Here is a 25,562-nt window from a genome sequence, read left to right as displayed (position 1 = left end):
CTGTGGCCACCCTCAATGCAGTCCCATCATCTGCAACTCACACTCCCTCTAAAGTGCCATCCATCACCGCAGATCCCAGTAAGGACCATCTGCTGGTGGGTTGAGTTCCCAAGGGGGAGTTAGGGGAAGGCCTGAGACCCAGGCTTGTCCCTGCAGGAGCTTGAGCCCAGGGATGGAGCCCAGACATGAACCTGTGCTTTCTGGGCACCGGCACATGCCTGGGACTCCCCAGCAGACTCCACACCATTGGTGCCTCTACCCTTGGGCTCCACCCCCATCCTGGAGACTGAGGTACAGAATAATGCAGTACTTGCTGGAGGGACCAGGGCTTCTAGGTCCTGACTCTAGGCGCTTAGCCACTCACCCACTAAAGGGGTGGCAGTCAGCTGGGGCGGGACCAGGCTGCCCAGAACTGGAGATACCTAGAAGCTTCCTGCAGGGTGGAGCCCCGGGGGCGGGGGGTGCAGCGTGGCCACAAGTGCCCTCAGTGAGCTGGGAGGCTCGGAGCCAGGGCGGGAGTGGGGTGAAGCTATTGCTGGCCTCACAGAATAAGTAGTGAAGGATTTCCTTCTTTTCCATTTTTTCAGAGTTGCGTAGGGTTTCTACTATTTCTTTCTTAAGCATTTGGTAGAATTTACCAGTGTAGCTACTTAGACTTACACTTTTCTTGGTGATGGTGTGGTGGGGTCAGTCTCATCGGACGTTTATCGTTTTTATTGGTCAAAACAATGAGCTTTTTGTTTTCCTCACTTTATTGTTAATAAACGTATTACACTTATTTATTGATTGATTGATTGATTTTGGTACCAGGAATCAAACTCAGGACCTTGTGCTTGCCAGGTAGGCACTTGTGCCGCTGAGCTATGTCCCCAGCCCAGTAAACGTATCATAAAGGCTACATGGTAAATATCTTAGGTTTTTAGGCCAGGCAATCTCTACCACAATTTTTCCACTCTGCCAAAAAAAGTGCTAAAATAGCCTCAGACCACTTGTCAAAGAAAAGACCTGGTTTTGTTGTTTGAAATTTCATTTACAAAACAGGTAGCAAAAAAACAACCCAAAAAACAGAAACAAAAACAAAACCCAAAACAAAAACAAAAAGCAGGTAGCCACCGTTTGGTCTGTAGTTGGCCATCCTGTGCTCTGTCTCATGGATTTCTGCTCTGATCCTTATTACTTATTTTCCTCTGCTTACTTTGGGTTAATCTCATGCCCTCCTTTTTGTTTATCACAGGGCTTAATGCTACAGTCAGCCTCCCAAATGCCACCTTAGGGATAGCCCCAAAATTTTGGTATGGTGTGCTTTCATTTTAATTCAGTTCAAAATATCTTCTTATTTCCCTCTGAATATTCCTTTGACCTATAGGTTACTCACAAATACGTAGTTTCCAGATCTGGGGGACTTTTCAGAAATTTTCCTGTTACTAGTTTCTTATTTAATTCCATTGTGGTAAGAGCATGTAGAGCTTGAATCCTTTTTAAAACTTGGTTTTGGTCCAGCCTATGGTCTGTCTTCGCAGCTGCTCTGTGCACACAGGGAAGTCACGCTGCTGCGGGTGTGTGGAGGCCCTGTCAGTGTCACTTAGGTCTAGTCTGATCACCTTATTCAAATCTTAAATACCTTTATTGATTTTCTGCCTACTTGTGCTAGGCACAGGGTATTAAAATCTCCAATTAAAACTTTGGGTTCTTCTAGGTGTCTTTGCATTTCTATCAGTTTTTGCCTCATGTCGTTGGAAACTGCCATTAGGACCTTAAATAAGCAGAACTGTTATGTTGGCAAAACTCCTTTATGCTTACGAACTGGCCTCTTTACCTGGAGTAACATCCTTTCTTTGGAAATCTGTGCTACAGTCACTCCAGCCTTCTGATGCGTGTCCTATGGAGCGTCTGTCCCCATCCTTTTACTGTTAACATATTTATGTCTTTATATTATAAGTGCATTTCTTGGCAGGCATAAGATTGGGCTTGCTTTTTGATCCAATCTGATAAGCTTTATTTATAATGTGATTATTGGCAGGCCTGGGTTTAGGTCTGTCTTGTATTTGCCACTGGTCCCATCTATCCTTTCCTTCTTTTCCTTGAGTTATTTTATTTGTGATTCCATTCTACCTCTTTGTTAGCTTATTAGTAAAAATCTCTGTCTCTCTCCCTTTCTCTCTGTCTCTCCATCTCTTTGACTCTCTCTCTATCTCTCTTGCCCTCTCTCTCTGTCTCTGCCCCTTTTCCTGTCTGTCTCTGTCTCTCTGCCTCTCTCTCCTTCTCTATCTGTCTCTCTCTCCCTCTCTTTCTCTCTGCCTCTCTCTTCTTATCTGTCTCTCTCTCCCTGTCTCTGTCTCTGTCTCTCCCTCTCTCCCTGTCTCCCTGTCTCTCTGTCTCTGTCTCTGCCTCTTTTGACGTGCTGTAGTCACTGCTTTAGTGTTTGCCTTCTGCATCTTTCCTTACTACACTCTACTTTGGGGAATATCACCCTATTCCTGTATGCTGTTATATACCCTTATGTGTCCCAAAATACACTGTGATTACTTTTACTTAAATGGTTCATATTCTGGTGGTCTGAGCAACTTAGCAATAACTGGTTTCAAATTAAAAAATAAAAAGTGCTAAGGATGCATCTCATTGCAAAGACCTTGTGCTCCATTCTGAGTACCACACCAAAAAAAAACAAACAAAAACAAAAAAGTGGAAGAAGGAGGCAGGACAGGAATCCAAGAGAAATGGTTGTAGAATTGGAGAGCAATACAATGTGACAGGCACATAACCTGTCACTTTTGTCCTTGAAGGGGGAAGAGGCAGGAGAGCTGGGGAAGGTGGGCAGCTTCTAAAAGCTGAAGAGTGGAGAAAAAGGATTCTCCTGAGAGCCTCCAGAAAGTAACCTAGCCTTGTGGCATCCAGAGAACCTGTGTCAGACTTCATTGTAGAATCATGAGATGAACTTGTGTTAAACCACTAAGTTCATGGTAGTTTGTCCAGACCAGTAGGAGGTGAATAGAGGCAGTTTCTATTCCTCTATCTTCCAGTTCACCAGTCAGTCTTCTCCTCTTTCTGCCTAATCTGACATTAATCTTGTAAAGAGTACTGTTTACATCATACACTGCAGGTTTCATCTCCAGATGTTTGATTTGGGTCTAAAATGTATGTGTGTGCATGTATGTGTATCTGTATCTTTCATGTATCTACTTCTTGGACATATGAAGTATAGTTGTAAAAACTGTTTTAATGACTTCATTTGCTAATTCTAAAACCTCTGTCATTTCTGGGTTGATTTCAGTCACTACATTGCTTCATTTTTCTCCTCATTATGAGCCCTATTTTCCTGTTTCTTTGCATTCCTGATATTTTTTTATTAGGTGCCAGATATTATGGGATTTTTTGTATTCCTATAAATATTCTCAATCTTTTTTTTCTGAGATGAAGTTAGGTTCTTGGAAACAGTTTTGCTGCTGACAGATGTTTCTTATAAGACCCATTAGGGGATCCTGAGTGCTCATATAAGGCTAATTATTCCCACTGCTGAGAGAGAAGCCTTCTACGTGTTCTCTCCAATCCCCATGAGCCATGCCATCTTCCAGCCTGGCTGGCAGAAGCAAGTAGTATTCCCTGCCCTGTGTTGGAGAGGGCTCTGTTTAGTCCTTTCTAGTGGTTCTTTCTGGCACCTCCTTCCTCTTGAGTATCATACCCTGCAAACTCTAGCGTTCTGGTCTCCCCAGACTCAGTGCTGTGTCCTCAACCTGAGTCCAGTGTGCTAACCTGGGGCTCCCCTTCCTGCACCCCAGCCTGGGAATTCCCTCCCGTCAGTACTGAGGCACACGTGCCTCTTCTTGTTTGCCTGTCTCCTGGGGGCCACAGCCCTCCACTTTCACATGTCCAGTATCTTGGAAGCATTTCGTCCTTTCTCCCATTTTTTTTCTTTTTCTTCATCATTTCAGGTAGGAACGTAAAATGGTCCCGGTTTAGTCATCCTGCACAGAGTGAAAGTCATATTCCCACATCTCAGCGCCCCTATACCTGAAGCACTACATGAGGTGCTCAACACACAGTTACAGTGAGTCTTCATAAATCCTGAAGAGCTATTACTGACCCTACTTTGCAGATGCAGAAACTGAGGCCCAGAGAAATTAGACAGCTACAAACCAACAAGTGGAGGAGCTAGGATACAAACTCAGGTTCACTGTCAACTCATTTTTTTTCCTCAATAGAAAACCATCTTTGCAACAAGAGAGGGCAAGGGAAGCAAATCAGATTATCAAACCCAGGATTATTTACAGCCTTCGTCTGTCTATGCTCCCCTTTTTCCTCTACTCCTTAGGAAAGAATGGGATTTGCACTAGAAAACAGAGACGACAGCAAATATTTCTGAAAGAAATTCATTATGAAAGATAAGCCAATGGCTGCCGCTTCTTGTCTTTCTCTTTTCTTTTTTAAGCAGTCTGTGTGGCCACTGCATAGCCTGCCTGCCCAACTACACACCCTGGACACCAGTGCCTTCTTGGGCAGTGCCCAGAGCCCACCTGAGGGTCAACCTGAGCTCCACCATGGCTGCACAGATGCCTGATCTCTGGGTGTCAGAGTCAGGCAGCTGCAGGAGGAAGACAATGAAGATACCTGTCATGATGGGGGGTGAAGAGGGTATGGTCTTGGCTCTGAACCCATAAGGGTCCACTTTTACCGTCATCCTCAGTTTAAATACAATGTGGAGCAGGGTCGCTCAGCCTGGCACTGTTGCCATTTTGGGCAGTGGGGCTGCCCTGTTCATAGTGCAATGGTCACCTCCATCCCACCCTTGACCTGTGCAGTAGCAGCCTCTCCTCCTTCCCAGGCTGTAACAACCAGAAATGCCACCACACATTGCCAAGAGTTCCTGGGAAGCAAAGATGCCTCAAGTTTACTACAGTCATGGGACAGCTCACAGACACAGCATGGCCCCAAAGTGATCCCTACTTCTTCTATCAAGCTCTCTCCCGCCTGTATCCCATCTTGGTGTGGGCAACTAGGTGCCGAGGCGGACAGCAGGGGGGGCACCTGATCCATATTCTCCTCTGGATCAGCATCACCATGCTGATGGCTTACGAGCTCCCTGCTCCCTGCTCTGCAGACTGTGGGATGCTCGCATGTGTGGCCCCTACATCCACCTGCCTGGCCCAGGGCACCTGTGTCTGCCAGTGACACCAGTCAAACCTAGACCACTCTCTGTGTACTCTCCTGTCATCTCTACACACATGGCAAACTCTTTCAAAATATATTCAAATTCACATCACTTTCTTCCAGTCTAGGCTGCCATCATCTCGGCTGGAGGACCAGCATGGTCTCAGCCTCCTCCTTTCCTCCTAAGATCTAGTCTCCCTACAGCAGCCATAGTGACATGGCTAAGACCCAAACCAGCTTCCACACCTCTCAGTGATCCCTGGAGTCCTCAGGTCTCAAGGCTGGCTCACCTTTCTCCCAAGCTCTTACCCCTGGCCGCCCTTGCTTTGTGGTTTGCCATTCTCTGAGTCCACCCAGTTCATTTCTGGTCTCTGCATCTGCTTCCCCCTTGCTGTGTCCCCCGCATCTCAGATCTTTCCTCTATGTCACCTTCTTGGGGAACCTTTTCTAACCACCCTGCTATAAACCTTACCACACAAATCCACCACACCCCAGACTCCTGTCCAGCCTTTTTTTGCATAGCACTTTCTGTAGTCAAACACACACACGTCATGCTTATTTATTCTGTTCACAGTCGACCCAGCACCTGGCCTGCTGTGACAACAGCAGTAGCATGGTGCCCAGGCAAGGTATTGTCCAATGGAGGGCGTCAGAAGTCTGACTGCATGCTCACAGAATCTGGAAGGAAAGGGTGTCATCACCCTATTCCAGAGGAAAGGAGCCCAAAGCCCAGGGGTGCTTTGAAACATGTCCAAGCCACAACTGAATGATTGCCTTAGGCGACGCTGAACCATGACCCAGGCAGGCTCGCCCCACCCCCAGGCCAGCTATACCCACTCCTTCCACCCATGGCTTAAGGTAGAGGCCAGACCAGGGGCTGGAGCTGGCAAGACCCTAGCCCAGCTGGTGCCTCCCATCCCACTCCTGAACTTCACAACTTCTTTTTGTGCCCAGTTCCTCTTTTCACCTAAGGGAGGTGCTTTTGGGGACAGGAGATGGCTCAAAGATGCAGTGGGCCCCCAAGGGGCCCAGGATGAGAACTGGCTTTCAACTTCTCCATGTGAATAATAAGAAAAAAGGAGCATATGATATGGGTGGAGGCCCTCTATAAACCACAGGTCCATGAGGGTCAGATGAGAGAGCTGTCATTCTGATGGAACCACACAGAAGGTTTATCTGACCCAGCCTTTCTACCAGCCTTTATAGAAAATGTTAAAAAAAAATCATTCAAAAGTGGCAGCAGCAACAGCCTGTGATTAAACTCAGTGCCCAGACTTTCTGTTGCCTGCTCAGGTGTTGGCCAAGAGTCGGGAGCCCACGTCCTACAGCATGGTGGTCAGGTGGCAACAGGTAGACTAGCTGTGCAATCTTAATTAACTACATGACAGAAAGGAAAATGAAGCTGAGAGTGAAGGTGCAGGTCTGTAATCCTGGCACTCTGGGAAACTGAGGCAGGAGGACTAAAAGTTCAAGGCCAGCTCGGGCAATTTAGTGACTTATTGAGACTTAGATACACACACACACACACACACACACACACACACACACAGGCTGGGGATGTAGCTCAGTGCAAAGGTTTTGGGCTCAATTCCCAGCATAACCAACAAATCCAAAAAATGGTAAAATGAAACAGGTGTTATTATATCCTTATCATTATCATCACCATTATTGTTCCTGATGCTGGGGTTTGCCTTACACATCATAAGCAGGTGCTCTACCACTGAGCTACACACCCCCAGCCCTAGCTGTAATTATTTTTATTAACATTTTTTATGCCAATATTTTCAAGGTCATATAATTAATTTCAACATGGAATCAGTTGAAGGTTATTGAACATTTTTAATATTTGTACTGAGTCATCTGGTATATATGCAGCACTAGAAGCATATCTCAGGCAGGATCAGCCACACTCGTGTCTCAGAAGCTACCTGCTGGTGGCCAAGGTAGTAGACAGCTTGCGGACAGTGTGGGACTGGGACGGTGGGGTGTGCTATCTTTGTGGGCCACCGTTCTGCCTACCATGCCTCCAAAGGATGGTGTGCGTTGGGGGAACGGGCACCCTCCAGCATCTCTGTGTGGCCAGCTTTGGAGAGCCGGGCTGCTGGAGTCTGCACCAAATCCTGGGAACACCTCCCTGGGGACACCGCCCTGCCTGTCTCTGCCCATCCCCCACGCTGCAGCCCCCTCCTCTCACAGGAACCTCTCAGCAACTGCCACTCTCCTGTCAATAGCCACTCCCCCTGTCCAGCACTCCTACTCCTCAACCCTGCATCTCTGAAGCTCACCTGGGACCCTGGCTGCCCACTTACCCCCAGGCGGACGCAAGATCCTCCTCAGGTGCTTGGCAAGGCAGAAGGGCATCATGCATGCAGAAGGAGGGTGGCCTGAGGGGCTGGGCTGGGGACAGAGTCCAGTGCAGGCAGGAGGCAAGGACTCTACCAGTGTGCTCTGCCCTGGGCCCTGCGCCTGGCCTTTTGTCTGTTCTGGGACTTCTGCATTTCTCTGCCTGCAGAAGACTGGGAATGTCCAGGGTGCAGCACAGATGACCTGGGTTTTCAGATGCTGGAGGAAGTACAGGGGGAGCCACAGAAATCTCCACACAGGGCAGTTCCCAGCCTCCTGCACGCTCCCTGCCCTGCACCCCAACCCTGAATGTAGGGTGCATCCATCCATCCCGGTCCCCCTACACCAGGGTGGATTTCCCTCCTGGGCTGGCAGAGGTTCACAAATATACATGGCAGCTGGGGACATGGGTCAGTGCCAGGGACACAAAGTGAGAGCTAATTCTTTATACTTGTTGCTCACCAGCAAAGGAGCCCTTGGTGGACCTGACCCCCAGTTCTGGCAAAGACGGGGGACTGGGCAGGACATCTGTGTGGGGTGCCCAGAGCTGCCCTCCTACCACCTAAGGTTAGCAAACATCACCCTCTGTGTCACAGATGGACAGGACAGCAAGGCTCCAGGAAGGTCATCCTGCTAGGGAGTGGCACCATGAGGGCTTTCTCCCTTGTGATGCTCAGCTGGAACCCAAGGCTAGGCAGGTCCTCTGCCAAGGAGCCGCACCCCAGCCCCAGGACAGAAACTGAACTTATTTGAAAGCAGCTCCCACTCTGACCAAGTTTTCTCTACTCCTAGGACCAAAGGAAGCAAATGGGAGTCACCTCCCTTGCCCAGCCTGGCCCCTATCCTTCCACGACAGTGTCAGGAATGGCCTAAGGACACTTCCTGAAGCCTATGGACACCAAGCTTTGCGCACAGCATGGGCCTTTCTTGTTTGATGCCCCATTTCTGTGTCCACTTCCATCGTCCATCTGTCTCTTCCAAAGAAAAGCAGTCATCAAAGGGCGAATCACACCCACTTGCACGGCTCCACGACCTCCAGTTCTTGGAATAAAACCCAGCTCTGATGTGACCTGGGAGTCGGTTCCTTAGGCCACCTCTCCTCCATATGCCCACATGCTGCCATGAGCCACTCCTCTCCCTCCACTCCTCCTTCCCTCTGGAGCCTCTGCACCTTCCAGGGGCTCTGAAGCTACCCCCTCTTACCCTCAGGCCAAAGCCAGGTATCATGCAGAGGAAGCTCCTGGGTCAGGAGGGAAAAGCTGTCCTGGAGCTGCCTCTCTGGGGCTACTTTGTCCCTAAAGAACTTTCCTGGCTGGGGCGGGGCAGCTGTTGGTTTGTGTCTCTGCTGAGGAAAGCAGCTCTGTCCCTACACTCCCTGGTGTCCCTGGGGACTTGTCTGGTGGGGCCCCTCAAGGACTCTGGAGTGCAGGACAACCTCTGGCAGCTAAAATAGCAACCTCCACTGAGCTTCTCTCATCACACACCGTGCACCCATTTCCTGCACACAGGATGGCTCTGCCTCTGGTACAGCGAGGGCACTGTTTCACAGCTGAGAATTAAGGTGCAGGGAGGCCAAAATTCAAGGCCATCTGGCTGGGTAAATGGACCTTCCCAACCGGCCCCCATCAGCAAGGGGACGTGGCTCACTCACTGGTCTCCTAATGTGCTGCCTGCTCATACCCACTCTGGGGATGGAAGCCAGGGTCTTCACACTAAGTTATACTTTCAGACTTTTTTCTTTCAAATTTTGGGAAAGGGACTGAAACTTGTGATCCTCCTGCCTCAGCCTTTCTGACTGCTGGGATTACAGAAGCAATGGCTGGTTTCAAACCCAATCTTGAGTACTGAGAATCTGTACTCCGTGGGGTGGTGGGTGCCCTGACTCCATGCTGCGCAGGTAGTCTCTAGGACAGCTCCAGAGAATGCTGCTTCCTGGGCTCCCCACCCCCTTGGGCATGGGCTGGGTAGCTTTTATCTAGTGAATGGAACACAGCAGAGGGACAAGATGTCACTTCTGAGGAACAGAGAAGCTACCAGCCATAGCCAGCTTCAATACCCTAGAAACTGTCCCTTACCTACAGCCATGTGGCTTGAAGTGACCAGCCCTCAGTCAGCCCGGGGATGAGACCACAGCTGCAACTATCACATCAGTGGGCTGTGGGTGCCACCCAATTCTGGACCCAAAGAAGCCAAGGCGGTGAACGCCGGTACTCTGAGCCCCTGGCTTTAGAGTGAGCTGTACTGCTTGGATGCAGGAGTCCTGAGTGCTGTCTACTTTGTACACAGAGCAGGACCCTGCGCATCCTGCCCAGTGGCCTGGGTGGGTCCAGTGCTGTGTCCCTCAACTGTCACTAACAGTGATGAGGAAGATAATGACATCAAGTTACAGCAGCAGCCCCTAGTGATCTCAAGCTCTGTGCCAGGTGACAGACACGCTGTGGCATTTCAGCTCCTCCGAGAACACAGGAGACAGATGTTATAATTTAAGGAAACTGAGGCTTGGAGAGACAGGTCACCTTGCCCAGTCACAGGAAGGCCAGAATTCCCAGCCCAGAGCCACTGCCTTTGTGACTGTACTCTCTACATCGTTGTGGGGCCTGACTTTCTCCACAACCTTACCTGGGCCCTGGCCATGGTGCCTGCTGGACTTGACCTGGTACCCACCAGAATCGTTGCAGTAACCAGGAGCACTAGGGAAGATGACCAGCAAGAAGTGCAGGCTGCAACTGGGTAGGTTCTCTATCTTAGTCTGGCATAGTGGCGGGGTGTCTCCTACCTGCACCCTACACTAAGGAGTTTACACACCTGGGTCTGCAGGCCCTTGAAGGGGGACCTGATGGGGAAACAGTGGTGATCTCCCAAACTGCCTAGGCCTGGCCAGGAGAAGCTGCCTACCAGGGACCTCCGAGATACTGACAGCTCCTGCCCACCCCTGGGACAGTCACAGGGCCAGCTTCCCTGGAGAAATGAACAAAAAGACAGGAGATGCTTGCTCAGTACTTCCTGAGGGCAGCAGGATGCTGACCGCTGTTTCCTGTGCAGGCCTGGGGCCACTGGTAGGTGTGGCTCCCCATCATGGATGCACCTCTCCTGACGGCTCAATAGCAGGCCGCTTCCTGGGGGACGACTGAGTTTCCTGCCCCTCCCTCAGCTAGGGATTGCAGGAGACTGCCACTCAGTTCTGCTCGGCTAGACCCACGAGAGAGACACGAAAGGCCAGGATAGGGTGAAGAAGGTGTTGGGAGCCCAAGAGAGTGGGACAGCCAGCTGACACCAGGCCAGGCTGTCCCGTGGCCTCAACTTGTGCCATCAAATAAGTCTGACAGGGAGGGAAGCTGGAGCCCTTTGGGAAGTGGATTTGAAGTGCAAGATCTGAAGTTCAGGAACACGGTTAAAGCAAAAGAAGTCCTGGTCTTGCATCTGTCCTCAGCCTTGGCCAGTTCCCTACACAGTGGAGTTTTTGCCACTTGGCAAAGCAGAACCTGGCGTCACAGCAAACACACCCCTCACCACTTAGCCACACCCCAAGCAGCTGCCTCCCTGGCTGTCCTGAAAATGACACTGAACCTCCAGGGGTAAGGGGAGAGAAAGCACAGATATTGGTGGAGGAGGCCTCAGGTAGCTTACAGTAGAAATACCAAGTCCCCGAGCTTCCCTCAGGCTCAGCTTGAGTCTTCCCTGGGGGTTGCTGTCTGTGTACCCCAAGGAAAGCAGATGCAACCTGAGGACTAACCCCTGACTCTCACAAAGCTCCCTGCAGGGAACACCAGTGGCCCCCATAAATCCCGAGTCCCTGTGCTCTGTGTCCTGAGAAGGAAGCCAGGATCCTGGGCAGAAAAGACAAGGATGGCCCAGCAGAGTCCCCCTGGTCCCTGCCACCTGCCTGTAGTGACCACACTGCTAGGGCCACACGAGCATCATAGTACAGTGTCCGTGCGCATGGAGACCTTGCTGGCTGCCCCCTCCTCCTTGGAATGTTCAGATAAGGTCTCCTTTATCTCTAGGCAAACAGAGAAGGCCCTGAGCAGAGGTCGCTGGTCTGGGCTGATATCCCCCAGCCAGGGCCCAGGATGGCTCATGTGGAAGAAGCACGGCTCTGAGCCCCCTGCACAGCCTGGGCAGGGGCAAGCCGTCACTCACTGGGCCCGGCGCCCGCCCGTCCCTGCTTGTCCTTGGAGCAGCCTCACATCTGCTTGGGACTTGCAAGGTCCCAGTGTAACATCTGTTGGGCCAAGAAGGGTGGTGGCCAGACAGGGCACAATGCATGTGGCAGAACTCAGCAAGTGCACAAACACAGAGGGGCGGCAGAATATGGCCACAGCAGGACCCAGACGGCCCACTGGGGCGCATGTGTGAGATGGAGGCCTAGTGAGCCATGAAAAGACATGAAAGCTTGCTGCATGCTAAAGGAGATTTGGAAAGAAATGAAAAATAGCTTCCCCACAATTAGGCTAGTAGCACCACCACTGAGCCAGGAGGCCCCACTTCTAAGAAGGTTCCCACCAACCTCTGGGACTCTTGTGGCCATCTTACCACCATTCATTGAGTGAGCACAGCCAGCAGGGCAGAGAGGGGATGCAGAGGTGGAGGGCAGTCCCTGCCCTCACCCACAGCACTAGTCCCTGATGTGGCCCCACAGCTGCTCCTCGGGCTCTCTGGCAGTGAGCTGGGTTCCTCTGCTTCTCGCAACTGGAGCAGGCACACAGGGACACAAGGGCCTGGGGGCAGCCTGCACAGGCCCGCTTCCCCGCAACACCAGGGAGCCCCCCTCTGGGTAGGGGGTTCACTGCACCCTGGAAGAACTGTAGCCTAGGGCAACTGGGCAATCATAAAACACCTGGTGAAATCCACACTGTCTGGCTAAGAATTATGAGTTATCACAGAATAGGACCCTTTCCTACACAGAGGCTCAGTATCAGTGAGAGGCCAGGCCACTGTCTGCCATGGTCTCTGATGCTGACATATTCACAAGTGCTCACCAGTGTGGGTGGATAAGAGAAAGAATGCAGAAGTGTAACAGCAAGAAGGGAGGATGCAGCAGTGGTGCTATTGCTGTTATTACTTTCTAGGTTACCTGTTCATATATGCAGAAAACCTAAGCCAATGAACTAAGAACCTCCTGGAAGCAATAAAGAGTTCAATCACTTAGCAGATGTAAAATGAGCATATAGAATTACAACCTAGTGGTAACTAAACTAGAGGAAACAGAATTGCAGGCCATGGAAGCAGGAACACAAGACCTGACTCAGATGTCAGTTCTGGGTACAATGGCGCATGCCTGTAATACCAGCACTTGGGACGTTGAGGCAGAAGGACTGCTGCTACTTTGAGATCAGCCTCTGCTACATAATAAGTTCAAGGCAAGCCTGAACTGTGTAGCCAGACCCTGTCTCAAAACAAAACAAAACAAAACAAAAAAATGGTAAAGGAAAAGTAATCTGTTATTGTCTTTGTGAGGAAAGGAGGAGGAAGAATGGAAGATATAGTTTTAATGTCTGCAAAATGTTTCTGGAAGGTGAAAGAAGACACAGGGAGTGGAGGTTTCTCAGGGGAAGGAAGCAGGAGGAAGGGTGCTTTGCCTTTGATATTTTGCACTATGTTGTCACCTATTTTAAAAAGTAAATACAGGTTGGATTTAATAAAAAAAGAACTGGGGAGCAGCAGCTCATCACACATGCTCCAGGTGGCTGGGGCAGGCAAGTTGGGGGTGGCTGTGCTGGGTGAAGGCATGGACTTGGAAAGGGGACAAGGAAAGAGTGAAGACCCTCACCCTGCTGGGAGAGGTAGGTTCTGGCACAACCTGTGTGAGGAATAATTTGACAGTGTCTATCAATATTTTGAATGACTCCACCATCCATTCCTAAGAAATTATTCCAGCTAAATTTGCACATATGCGTAAGGAGGTAGTAAGAATAAACTGGGAACAACTTAATCATCCATCAAATTAATAAATAATAGTACAGTTGTCTCTGGGAGTCTTCAAATGGTTGCTTTCAGTGAGATAGGAGACTAGGGTGTGGCAAAGCTGGCTGGGGAAGTAGGCGTGGCTTGTTAATTACAAGATCCCAGACACTTGTGCAGAAGGATCCCAAAGCCCTGCACATGGAGTTTTGTCAAGAACTCCAGGAGGCTTTTAATAGGATGGCTAGACCTGAGGTCAGCCTGAGGTTTGATCCCAGCACCGCCTCTCAGGACACATGTGTAGAAGCTTTCATGGGTTTCCTCAAGATTTGGACAGCATAAAAGGAGAGGCTCTACAAGAACTGGGTATCCTGGCTTTTCCTTGCAATAGCCTGCCCTGCTTTCTCTAGGGTGATCTTTTACCTTGCTTTCTTTCTCTTTGTAACCCAAGCTCAATCCGCACAGCCAGTTTTTCCCTTACTCTTTACTTTTACTTTCTTGAATGAACTTGGCCACTGCCTTTTGTACCTTTTGTTCAATTTTTTTTGGTTCAAGATGAGAAGAACCTGGAATCTACCTCTAGAGAGGTGAGCAACCCAGAACCCGGTGACGTTTATTTGAAGGAGCTACCTGATGATATTTTGCTGTGGCTGGGGGATTCTGATAATATCAGGACCCCCGCCCCTACTATGAATACCAAACAGTCAAGTCCCTTACATAAAATGGCATAGTATTTGCGTATAATCAACACACATCTCCCACATACTTTAAATCATCTCTAGGTTACTTATTACACCTGATACAATGTGAGTGCCACATAAACAGCTGTTATACTGTCTTGATTAGGGAATCATGCATGTTTTGGACAGGCAATTTTTTTTTGGGAGTCTCTTCTATCCACTTTGGGGTGAACCCACGGCTGAGGAGCCCTTGGGTACTGAGGGCTGACAGTGCTGGAGAAGTCAATTCACATCTACATCCCACACTCAGGAGATGTGAGACCGTGTGACGTAGCAAGGGACAGCACACGGCCACGTGGTGAAGAGTGGGCCGCCACACATTAAGAGGGCAGGAGCTGGCGTAGCCTTGCCCTTAGAGAGCTTTCCATTTAGAGAAAAAACGCCCTGAACATCCCCAAGGTTTTCAATCCCAGTTCCCCTTTCTTTGCCATCCTCCCAGCAAAGTTTCGTTTCTTAAATTGCGGCTGCCAGGAAATCTTCTCAGCAGCCCTGGGCCTGCAGGGCTTCAGGGAATGTGTGTGTGGGAGTGGGACGGTGATCTTCCCCCAGGAACAACTGCAGAAATGACAGGCGTGTGGGGCAGGCTGGGGAATGCCCAGGCTAGGCAAGCCCCCTCTTCCAAGCTTTTTTGTTCTCGTGAGACACCCACCCTCTGCCCTCCAGGACAGGTCCTGGAGGCCTCTCCAGCTGCTCCCGCCTCAGGGACCCTGCATGCAGCCTTCCTGTCATCCAAACCCCTCCCTTCTGCCCCAGGTCAACTCCTACTCATTCTTCAAGACCACAGTTCAAATACCTGCTTCTCCTTCAGCTCCCTCCCAGCCCCGCCCGGCTTTCCTTCTCCCATTCTTCCTCCCTCCAGGATTTACTGGAGTCTGAAGGGGGCACGCACCCATGTGAGCTTGGAAATATTCACAAGAACCCCTGAGTGCTGCTGCCCCCATGAGCACACAGCCCACTGCCGGGCCAGCACTGCCACACTGCTCAGCAACTCTAAAGGACACAGTGTGAGGACTGATCAAAAGACACAGTGAATGTTTTAACTAAAAGCCAATTTTATGACAGCAAAAGATACATTGCCAAGAGTGTGTTCGCAGCAAGGGGAAGATTTCAAGGGGGAATCAATGGCAATGTGTCTTGTACTGTAACATAATTTTTAACATACACATTCACCATATTTTATGACCAGCCCTCACTGGTCAATGGCAATAAAAACATGACCCTGTGATCTCATCTGCCTTATTCTCAGGATCAAGCTCCATGTAACTTCCAGCTTTTCATGACCATGAAAGGTAAGTTTTGAGTGGATTCAGGACATTAAAGCAGCCGCAACTGTGCCACTAACGATGGTCATGAAAGTAGACTTCCAGTGCTGCTTTAGAAAGTGGCAATAACGATGCAATCAGACTGCTGGAAGTGAGGGTGAGAATTCTGAAGGGAATTTATGGCAATGTATCTTTTACCATAATAAAATTTTTAAAAGTAAACAATATATTTGATCACACCTGGTCTTACCACCACACTGTGGGCTCCAGAGAGGGAGAGGGGGCTCCCCAGGCCCAGGAGTAGTAGGCTTTGGAGCCGCAATCTACATCCTCAGTCCGTGTCCAGTGCAGGCCCTCCTGGGTCCCCTTCTGGGCTCCTGGGCCTGAGGGGACCCTGTACCTCTCCTGGATGCCTGAGTGCTTTGCTTTCAGTGAATAGGAGGAGCCTTGTGGTCCCATGAGAGCCCCTGTGACCAAAGACAACCTGAGTCTGTCCACTAGAGGACCCTATTCCCCAAGAACCCCACCTGTCTCAACCTAAGTCCCCCAAACTCAGCCCTAGACCGAGGCTGGCATGCACAAAGCCATTCTAGGTACAGTGTGGGAGAAAGAGCCCCCTGTGGGTGCTGGACAAGCCTGGCCAATACTTTGGGGCTCGGGGACTATCTTGCCTTATAAGCTGTGTAGCCCTGGGGATGCAGGGGATGTGGGTTGCAATGGCTGAGCATCCCTTAGCTGAAGGGGGTCCTGGGCTTCAACTCCCCCTTCCAGGGGGCTGACCAGGCAAGAGGTGGCAGGTGAATGTCAAGTCAGGAGCACTGGGCCAGCAGAGCCTCCATAAGCAGGGAGGGAGGTGAATTCCTCAGCAAAGCCAGCTGTTTTCTGAAACCCCACTGTGTGTGAGACGCTATACCTCGTGCTGGCAGGGCCCTTCCTGGAGCTTACACCTGTGGGACAGGGACTGAGGTCAGGGAGCAAAGGTGGGCTCAGATAGGAAAGACCCGAACGTCCTGGAGCTAAGAGCTGAGGGACCAGAGAGCTGGCTCTTTCCTCATACAGCCCCATTGGAGGCCCAGGATGGGGACAGGGTGGACTGGAGGACCAGAAATGCCTTGAACTGGGAGGGGTCCTGCGTATGGCTCAGTGACCATGGCATGGGAGACTGAGAGGTGGCCAGCAGGTACCCACCAGAGTCCTGGACTTGCTCAGACAGGGGCTAGGAAGGCTCCCGTGCAGAGGAGGAGGCCCCAGAGCAAGGCCTGGGGCCTGTGAGGGTGGGGCCAAGTAGGCCCCGGGCCCCAGAAACTGTACATTTTAGGCTAAATAAACTAAAACCACTGTAATTGTAAGCACTGATGTTTTAGATGCTGGTGGTGACCCCCAACCCTGGGAACTCACTCAGTGGCTGGAAAGGACAAGCCCCACACCACCTCATGCCCTGCGGTGTTCCAGACTTTGGATTCCAGTGCCTGGAACCTGAGGAGTTTGCTTTGTCCCCAAGTGGTGAATATAGCTCCTTAGTAGACATTTTCTGAGGACTCACTGATCCAGAGTCCTACACTACCCTAGGATCTTAGGGACAAAAGAAAGTGACTCAGAGGCTCCCCAGGCCCTCTGCGATCACAGACAATTGGGCAAGTAGAGGCCAAAAAACCACCCCAGAAGCCAAAGTAACCAGCAGGCCAGACCTGTGGACAGGAGGCTGGAGGCTTGGTCACTGCCTCACAGTCCTTTATTATGGAGATGGCCCAAGCCCAGAGGACCACCTCTCCCCGTCTGCATCACAAGGCTTCCTGGAGCTGCTGGTTGCTTCAGGACCCCACAGGAGGACATTGGAGTAGTGGAGGCAGAATTCTAGGGTAAAGGATGTCAGCCTCCAGAAGGCCACGGTGGCCCCTGGCGCCTGCCCCAGCCCCAGTGTGGAAGAGAGGCTGTGGAGAAGGGGTACAGGGCGGACCCCCAGCTTTGCTAGCTCTCCACCTGGGCACACAGCAGAGGACATTTGCTGAGGCACAGGAGAAACCCCTAACATGACAGCGACAGGGTCACTGTGCTTCTGTCAATGGCACTTGCTCCCTTTGAAATTGGTTCTGCTAGGATCAGCCAGATGTGGAGGCCTCCCCCAGGTGTGCGGAGCACAGGGTGGCAGCTGATGCACCCCCTCACTTTCTTGTTCACCCAAGTTGTTCAGGTTCTTAAAAAACAACATAAGACAAGTGCAGAAGAGCAACCCTGTAACCGTCAGCTACTCCGGAGGCTGAGGCAGGGGGCCTGCAATTTGGATACTAGCTGGGCAACTTAGCAATAAACTCTCAAAACTTTAAAGAAGAACAATACGGAAGAAAAGGTTAGGGATATCACTCAGTGATAGACCATTTGCCTAGCATGCATGAGGCCCTGGGTTCAATCCCCAACACCATAAACAAACACAAACAACTATTCTTACCAGCTGCCTCCCGAAGTAAGCGTAGTATGTCCACTGATACCTAGAACCACTCCTTAGCGCAACTCAAGGAAGCAACCACTCACATTGTAGCCTAAATGAACATGGTATTGTCTGGAGCAGTCATTTATATTATAGTTTAAATGAATGAGGCTCCCTAGAGTCACAGGACCTGAGGGCCTAGATGGTCTCACATTGAAGCCTTAAAGACAGCCCTGAGGGAGTCTTATCGGCCCTTTACTATACAAGGAAACAGCCCCAGGCCTCCCAGCAAGGAGGCCAGAGTTGAGACTGTCTGTGTCCCTCAGCCCAGGCTGTCCCCAGCTGCCCAGGGGCTCACAGGGCCCTCAGCGGGAGGGGATGGGAGGGGAGGCTCGGCACTGACCTCGGGAAAATTCCCTGGAAACTGAGGTAGGACAGAAGGAAGAAAGGACTCAAGGAAATCCGAACTAAAAATTGTACTTTTAATGAGCCGGCAACTTTGGGGCCTCCACCAAAGCCGCCCAGGGCAATGCGGGTCAGCGTTCTTTGGTTACATTCAGGCTCCTTCCTGACCAGGACCATCACCCTCAAAATTCCTCAGGAAAACTGGGAGTCGATAAATTGGCTTCATCGAGAAAGGAAAGAGCAGGAGCCTAATCCTCAGATAAAGGCTAAGTTAAGAGAATCCAAACAATGTCTAAATTACCTAATTAAAAAAACCCAAACTGCCCATACCTATACAATAGGTTGGCACCCTTCTGAGGGGCGGGCTGCCTTCTCCTGGCCTTTCCAGCCCTTCAAGAGAAGTGTAAATGTGCCTGGTTCCAGAACCTAATGCCCCTCATTCCTCTGAGTGCTCACACCCCACTCTTAAGCACTTCCCAAATCTGTCTCATAAACCCTTCCACACCTCTTACTGATGTGTCCTGAAATTTTTTTCTCCAATGGGGTCAGGGAATCTGCAAACTTATTCTACCAAAGGGTGGGTTAGCGTCCATATTTCAACTTTGGGAACCTCTCAGACCCAGCCCAGGGACAGAATGACCTATTCCCAGGACCCTTCACCAACACCAGCATCTTTGTTGGAAGATGGCGACTTGCAGACCCAGAAGAGCTGCCAGCCTCTGAGGACCATCCCTCGGCAGTGTGGACATCACAGCATCACCTCGCTTATCCAGAGCCTGTGTGTGGAGGCCTCGCCTGCCCAGAGTCAGGGCAGAGAGGGAGCCAAGCAAAGCAGGTTCAGCAACCTGTGGGTGACCGGGCGGCTGACTTGTGTGCAGAGGTTCCTAACCACTGGTCACAGCTCCCAGCACAGTGTCCCAGTGGATCAGGTGATGCAGGACGGGGAGCACTGACCTTGGCCACAGCAGGAAGAGACCCAGGGGACCCCAGGACTCAGAAACTTCAGCCTAGGGAGCAAAGAGCGACCCCAAGAACAGCAGTCACCAGCTCAAGTCCGCACAGAACAAACAGTCTCCTCCTGCCCTGGCCTGGATGGGCCAGACTGTGGCCCACAAAGCCACTGCTGTGACACTGTTAGCAACCTCACCAAGCTCAGTGTGAAACACTGTCTTCTCCTGGGTCCCCGTCCACCTTGGGCTGTCACTGAATGGGAGGTGAGGGAAGAGTGCCAGCAGGGTCAGCAAGACAGGGGCAGATTTCCACACTCAGACAGCAGCTGGGGCCACATCTGGGCCAGCATGGGGGCCACAGTACATGTGGGGGGCTAGCAGGGCTAGCAGTGTGGCAGCAGGCAAGGGGATGCCCTGTGACAGAGGCCAGAGTGGCTGCCACACAGGGAAGCTTTGTTCCGCCTGCGCCCCACTGGCCGGCAGCCACTCTGTGAATGGCTCTGCTGTGCTATTTTCAGAAGACCTACAAATAGCGTTCCCTCCCAGGGCTGCTGCCCCAGGCCCACAGGGGCTGCCCAGCGAGGAGGGCGCAGCCAGGGAGCCCAGCTGGGACAATGGGGCCTCACAGGGACCAAGGCAGGATGCTGGAGACCCAGGCCCTTCCGGGGCTCCCTGCGGCACGGCCCATCCTGCGGGGGTTTATGGGAGGACAGGGCTCGCCTTGCTGAATGGAGGGAGGTGCTTGTGGCTCCGGATTTCAGGATTTACAGGCTCTGAGGATGTCCTGAGGGTCACAGACAGGGACGAGGGGGAAGGGGAAGGAAGGATGTTCCCAATTCTCATCATTATTGTGTAGTCAGAGAACCTAAAAGGACTCCTGTCCCGGTAGTTGAGAGCTGGGACCTGGAGCCTTCCCTGAAAAGTCGAAGCTGAGACTTGGAGAAGCTAGGGGAAGAGAAAAGGAATGGAGCTTGGGAACTGGCCTGTGCGAGGGTCCAAGGTGGCCTCCTCGGGACACGGGGCAGCAGGTTGCGGTATTTACCTCTTGGAGCCTCCGTGTCTTACACAGGCACTGGAAGCGCTCAGTGATTGGGAGGTCACGCTTTTAATCAGGAGCACATTCCTCACACAAAATGAATTGTAACTATGGCTGAGGAGCGTGGCAGGCGCCAAGGGGACCCCCTGGACACTGTGACTGTGCAGACACCAGGGTCACAGAGTTCTAAGGCCAAAAGGCAGGGCACAGGAAGCCTGGGGAAAGAACAGAGGGGGCTGAGGCCTGTGGCACAATGCAGAGGCTTGGCTCTGAGAGCTGGTTTTTCCCTTGTGGTACTCAGGAAATGTCTGAGACAGCAGAGAAAGAATCTCATAGGACAGAGGTGTCCTACTGTGTGGTGGCCACACCTGTAATCCGAGCACTCTGGAAGTCTGGGAGGCTGAGGCAAGAGAGTTGAAAGTTCAAGGGTAGCCTGGCCATCTTAGGGAGATCCTGTCTCAAAATAAAAAATAAGAAAGAACTAGGCATGTAGCTCAGTGCAAAGGACCTGGCTTCAATCCCAGTACACACTGAAAAAAGGAAGGGAGGAGGAGAGGGAGGGATGGAGGGAAAGGACAAGACAAGAGAAGAAAAGAAAAGAAAAAAGCAGGCATCTTGAGAGCCACAGCCAGGGTTCTGTGTGTCATCAGCTGTCCAAAGGTGGCATGGAAGGCAGTCCTCAACCTGTGGCTCCCTGCCACCCCTCAGGTTGGCCTTGAGTCTCACATCAGGAACAGGAACAGGGAGACCCCAGCTCTGTAAATGGCTCAAGGCGCTAAGTACAGAGCTGACTAAACCCAGAAGCAGGCAGGTGGCTTTGACCAGGGCCCAGGGGACTGGGGGACTAAGGGGCCCACAGACTCAGGAGCTGTAAATAGAGCCCTGCCTAGAAGCTGATACGCTCTGTGGCCTTGGACAGCTCATTTCTTTCCAAATCAGAGTTTTGTGCACACTAGGCAAGTGCTATACCACTGAGCTACACCCTAGTCTCCTCCAGGATTTTAAAAAATATCCAAAAAAAAAGAAAACCAGGCTTGGTGCTCTGCAAGGTGCTCTCCAGCTCACCCCTCCAGGCTGACTTGACCCTTAGAGGACAGGGTGCACCGCTACAGCAGGGGGTGCCCTCCTCCTCCCTCCACTCAGTTCTCCCCCGGGAACACCTCGATTGCTCCTTAGCCTGGACCTAGCCTGCTGGCAGGCAGGTGACTCTGGATGTGGCACTGGAGCCTCACTACATTAGGCGGTGCTGTATCTCCCCTAGGCCCGGCTCCCACCTGGGCACCATCCCACGGAAGTCCTTTATTCTCTGTCCTTGTTGCATGGCCACGTTCAAACCCTGAGGCCAGGTTCAGCAGTCTGGGTGAGACCCAGGTCCTATAGCTCAGGTCTCACTGAGGCCTGACAGGCCTGACAAAGGAGATTAGAGCAAGGGGAAGTGGGTGTGACCTGTTAGTCACAAGATCCGGACACCCTGCACCTGGACTTCTGGCGAGAACTGTAGCAGGTTTTCAATAGGATGGCCTAGACCTGACATCAGCCTGAGGCATGGGATCCCAGCAATTGCCTCTCAAGACCTGTGTGTAGAAGCTCTCTCAGGTTTCCTGAAGATTTGGACAGCATAAAGGACACACTGACACCATGAAAAGCTTGCTATGGGTGACTTTCCTCATGACAGCCCAACTTGTGTCCTCCAGGGTGTCCTTTTATCTTGCATATCCTCTTTTACTTGGCCTAAGCTTACCCCGCAGAGCCAGTTTCTCACTCACTCTTCACTTTTTACTTTTTCAAATAAACTTTGCCATTGTTTTTTGCTCATTTTGTTCAGTTCGTTGTTCAAGACGAGGAGAACCTGGACTCCAACTCCAGAAGGAGCAGTGAGCAACCCAGGACTGTAACAATTATTTGGCACACAACTTTTAGGAGCTCACTGACAACAGGCTGACATGGAAAGCTGGGTTTGCACCCCAACTCCAAGGCTGTGTGTGAGGCCCATACCTTTACCTCTACTCCCAAGGAGCTCTGCCCACACAAGTGTGGCCTTGGGACAGTGACACAAGCCTCTCTCAACCTGACTCATCACCAGTCACCGAGGAAGCAGAAATCGCCCAATACCAACCTCTCTCCCAGCACCACATTCATCCAGAAGGAGTTCACACAGTCAGTTGCTCTGCAGGGTCAGGACCCTGGGAACACAGGTGGCATTAAGCCCCCAGGTTGCCCGAGCTGCTCTGCAGGATTAGGCGTGAATGACCCAGGTGCCACAGTAGGATGCCAAGGTGGCTCTTGGGAAGGCCGGGGCAGTGACAGCTGTCTAACTGTACAGGGTCACCTCTAACTTCCCTAACCTCCTTTCTGCCCTGGTGAGTGCCATCTGAATCCCGGACATTCCTCAGAGCTCTGAGCTGGAAGACATCTGGGCTTCAGGGGGCATAGGACTCTTGTGGGGGCAGCAGAATGGCTGGAGGGAGGGAATTGGGCCCCATGCAGCCTCTTGCACTCTGCACCCACTAGGGCAGTCCCACATGGCAGAGGCCACTGTAACATCGCTGATGGTGATCAAGCCTGCTGATGGGACTGAGGCCGGCAAGGGGCAGCTCCTGCAGGGTCTGGCATGTTGGCCAGTGGCAGGACCTCCTCTCCTCCTGTCCCATGACAACTGATGGGAGACATAGCACCCCTGAGCTCCCCCTATACCAGCCTGTGGCCGAGCAGCAGCCTGAGCCTGGAGGAGCTCAAAGATGAACCAACCACCAGGCCACAGAGCAGAAGCCTCCATCTGCACCTGACCTCTGACTCCTCCCAGCTGGCTATGGCTGGGGTGCCCCATCCTGCACCGTTTCAGTAGTGACAGGCACAGCTCTCTTCTTGCCACACTTTGGAGTCCTCCTTGCTGTGTCCAATGGGAGCACCTGCATGTCACTGGGCAGCTCTACCAGCAATGCATCCAGACTGCAGATGGGGCCTGGGGAGATAGCTTGGTGGCTGTCCTAGCTCTGAGTGCCCCTGGGTGGGAAACTCTGCTGCTCCTCAGTTTCCTTGTCTCTAAAGTGAGAGTGATAAGGATGTATTTGAGGGTTTCAGTGAAGATTAAGTTGATTCTCATAGCTAAAGTGCCTGGGTCAAGGCTTGACTCTTCATGTTACAATGCTAGTATGAGGCTGGGTATGGTCCCATACACTTATAATCCCAGCCTTCAGGAGGCAGAGGCAGGAGGACCACAAGTTCTAAACCAGTCTTGGCTACATAGTGAGTTCAAAGCCTCCCTGGAATGCATAGTGAACTCTGTCTCAAAACAAAACAAACAATAAATGCTAGCATGTCACCAAGACACTGGCCTCTTGTTTCTAGAGTCTCACCCTCAACCTCAAGGTAAATAATACTGACTTGCATCACTGGGCATTTACTTCTTATTGGCACCCTGATATACAGAGGCAGCTTAACTCTCCTCCTCACGCAACCTGATGAGGCTGTCAGTATCCCAATTACAGACAAACACACACCTCCCTCGCTCAGAGCAGAAACTGCCCCCCAGGATGGGTGATCATTTAGTGGCACAGCCAGAACTCAAAACCAGGTCTGTCCAACATAAACTCTAGCTTCCCAAGTTTCTCACCAACCCCTCAGCACCCAAAGCAAGCTGAGGTGTGACAGATAAGCCCCCTCACCACAACCGTGCAGAGCAGACTGGTACTCCTGCTCCTGTGCCTTTCGGGAATCAGCTTCTTGAAAAGCCCTTTCCCCAAGCACTGTCATCTACAGCTCCCTGAAAAAGCCCCCTTTACAAAGCGTGGTCATTATTTTACTCAACTGCTAGCTCACTCCGTGGGGAAAACCCCATTTCTAGGGCATTTGTCAAAAGGAATCAAGCAGCAACTTGTTAAAGTAGAGCTGTGATACCACTTGGGGCACACAAGAGCTGGTCAGAAAACAAAAAAAGAGATAGGGAAGGAGATCACCCCTGGGCATTCTGAAATGCTCTGACATCACCCTGGAGACCTTGAAAACTATGTGTATGCCTGTGTGCAGAAAGATCCAAGAGGTTCTGGTCTCTGATCTCCAGCTGACTGACTCCCTGCACAAAGAGGAAGTGAAGACAAAAGCAGAGCCACAAACTACCCAAGACGGAGAGAGGAGACACATGCGCACACACTCACACACACTCTTGGCAAAGGGAAGAAGACTTTTCCGTACAAGGCATTTAAGGATCTCAGACAGATCACGAGCTGACCCTACACTCACTGGTGGTGGCACACTTCAGGGATAGATTGGGCATATTTAGGGCTGAGGATATAGCTCAGAGGCATAAACACGTGCCTGGCAAGCGCAAGGTCCTGAGTTTGACTTCTGGCACCAAAAAATAAAAAAGGATTTGGCATATTTAGCCCAGAGAAGTCACCAAACAGCTACAACTACCACCCTCCAGGGAGGGGAAGGTGAATCTGATTTACTGAGTTGCCATTTCATTATCTACAATGTCCAGATTTTAACCAAAGATGATAAGACATACAAAGAATCAGGAAAGTACCAACCAAACACAAGGAAAAACCAGTTACCTGAAACTTCCTTGCTCTGATAAGACTTTCCAAAGACTTCAAAGCAGCTATTATAAGCATGCTCCAAGAACTAATGGAAACCACATGTAAAGAATTTAAGTATGACAGTGACAGCTTACTCTTTACAGAATATCAGTAAAGAGGTAGAAATTATAACAGGAACCAAACAGAAATTCCAGAGATCAAAAATACAATAATGAATTGGGGATGCAGCTCAGGGGTGGAATACTTGTCTAGCATGTGAGGCCCTAGGTTTCATCCCCAGCACCATAAAAGTTTTTAAAAATTATGATACTGAAATAAATAATTCATTTTAGGTACTCAACAGTAGATTTAGCTGTCAGATAAACTTGAGCACAGGTTGAAAATATCCTAAGGAAAGTTTTTAAAAATATGAGCAGAGCCTCAGAAACTGATGGGACATCACCAATTACACCAACACACACATAATATGAGTCCCAGAAGGACAGAGGAGAAAGAGACGGTGGAAGGATTTTTAACCAAAGGATGGTTGTAAACTTCACAGATTTGTTGAAGAACATTATGCACCCACAAATCTCAACAAACTCCAGGAATGATAAACTCAGAGATTCACCTCTAGATAAAACCCACATGAATAAAAACATATACATAGATATAAAAAATACAAATGTATTGTTGTAGCCTTTTCCCCTCAATAACAGGCAACTTCATAAAGCAATACTCAGAAAGCTATATGGTGATACATAAAGGTGTAATTAATAGGATACTAATAGCACAAAGGAGGGGGAGAGACCAGTGCTAGAGGAAACAAACACTAAAA

At 50.8% G+C, this 25,562-nt stretch overlaps 1 protein-coding gene across 1 annotated transcript in view; it reads right to left on the bottom strand.

Moving 5' to 3' along the window:
• The window catches only part of Arhgap22 (Rho GTPase activating protein 22), a gene marked incomplete in the record, with an annotated part of 126,224 nt that overhangs the window by 25,837 nt on the left and 74,825 nt on the right, over window positions 1–25,562 (bottom strand).

This window comes from Chinchilla lanigera, unplaced genomic scaffold (assembly GCF_000276665.1).
Source record: "Chinchilla lanigera isolate Chin_1 unplaced genomic scaffold, ChiLan1.0 scaffold00155, whole genome shotgun sequence".
Lineage (NCBI taxonomy): Eukaryota > Metazoa > Chordata > Mammalia > Rodentia > Chinchillidae > Chinchilla > Chinchilla lanigera.
This window is presented reverse-complemented; position numbering and strand designations above follow the sequence as displayed.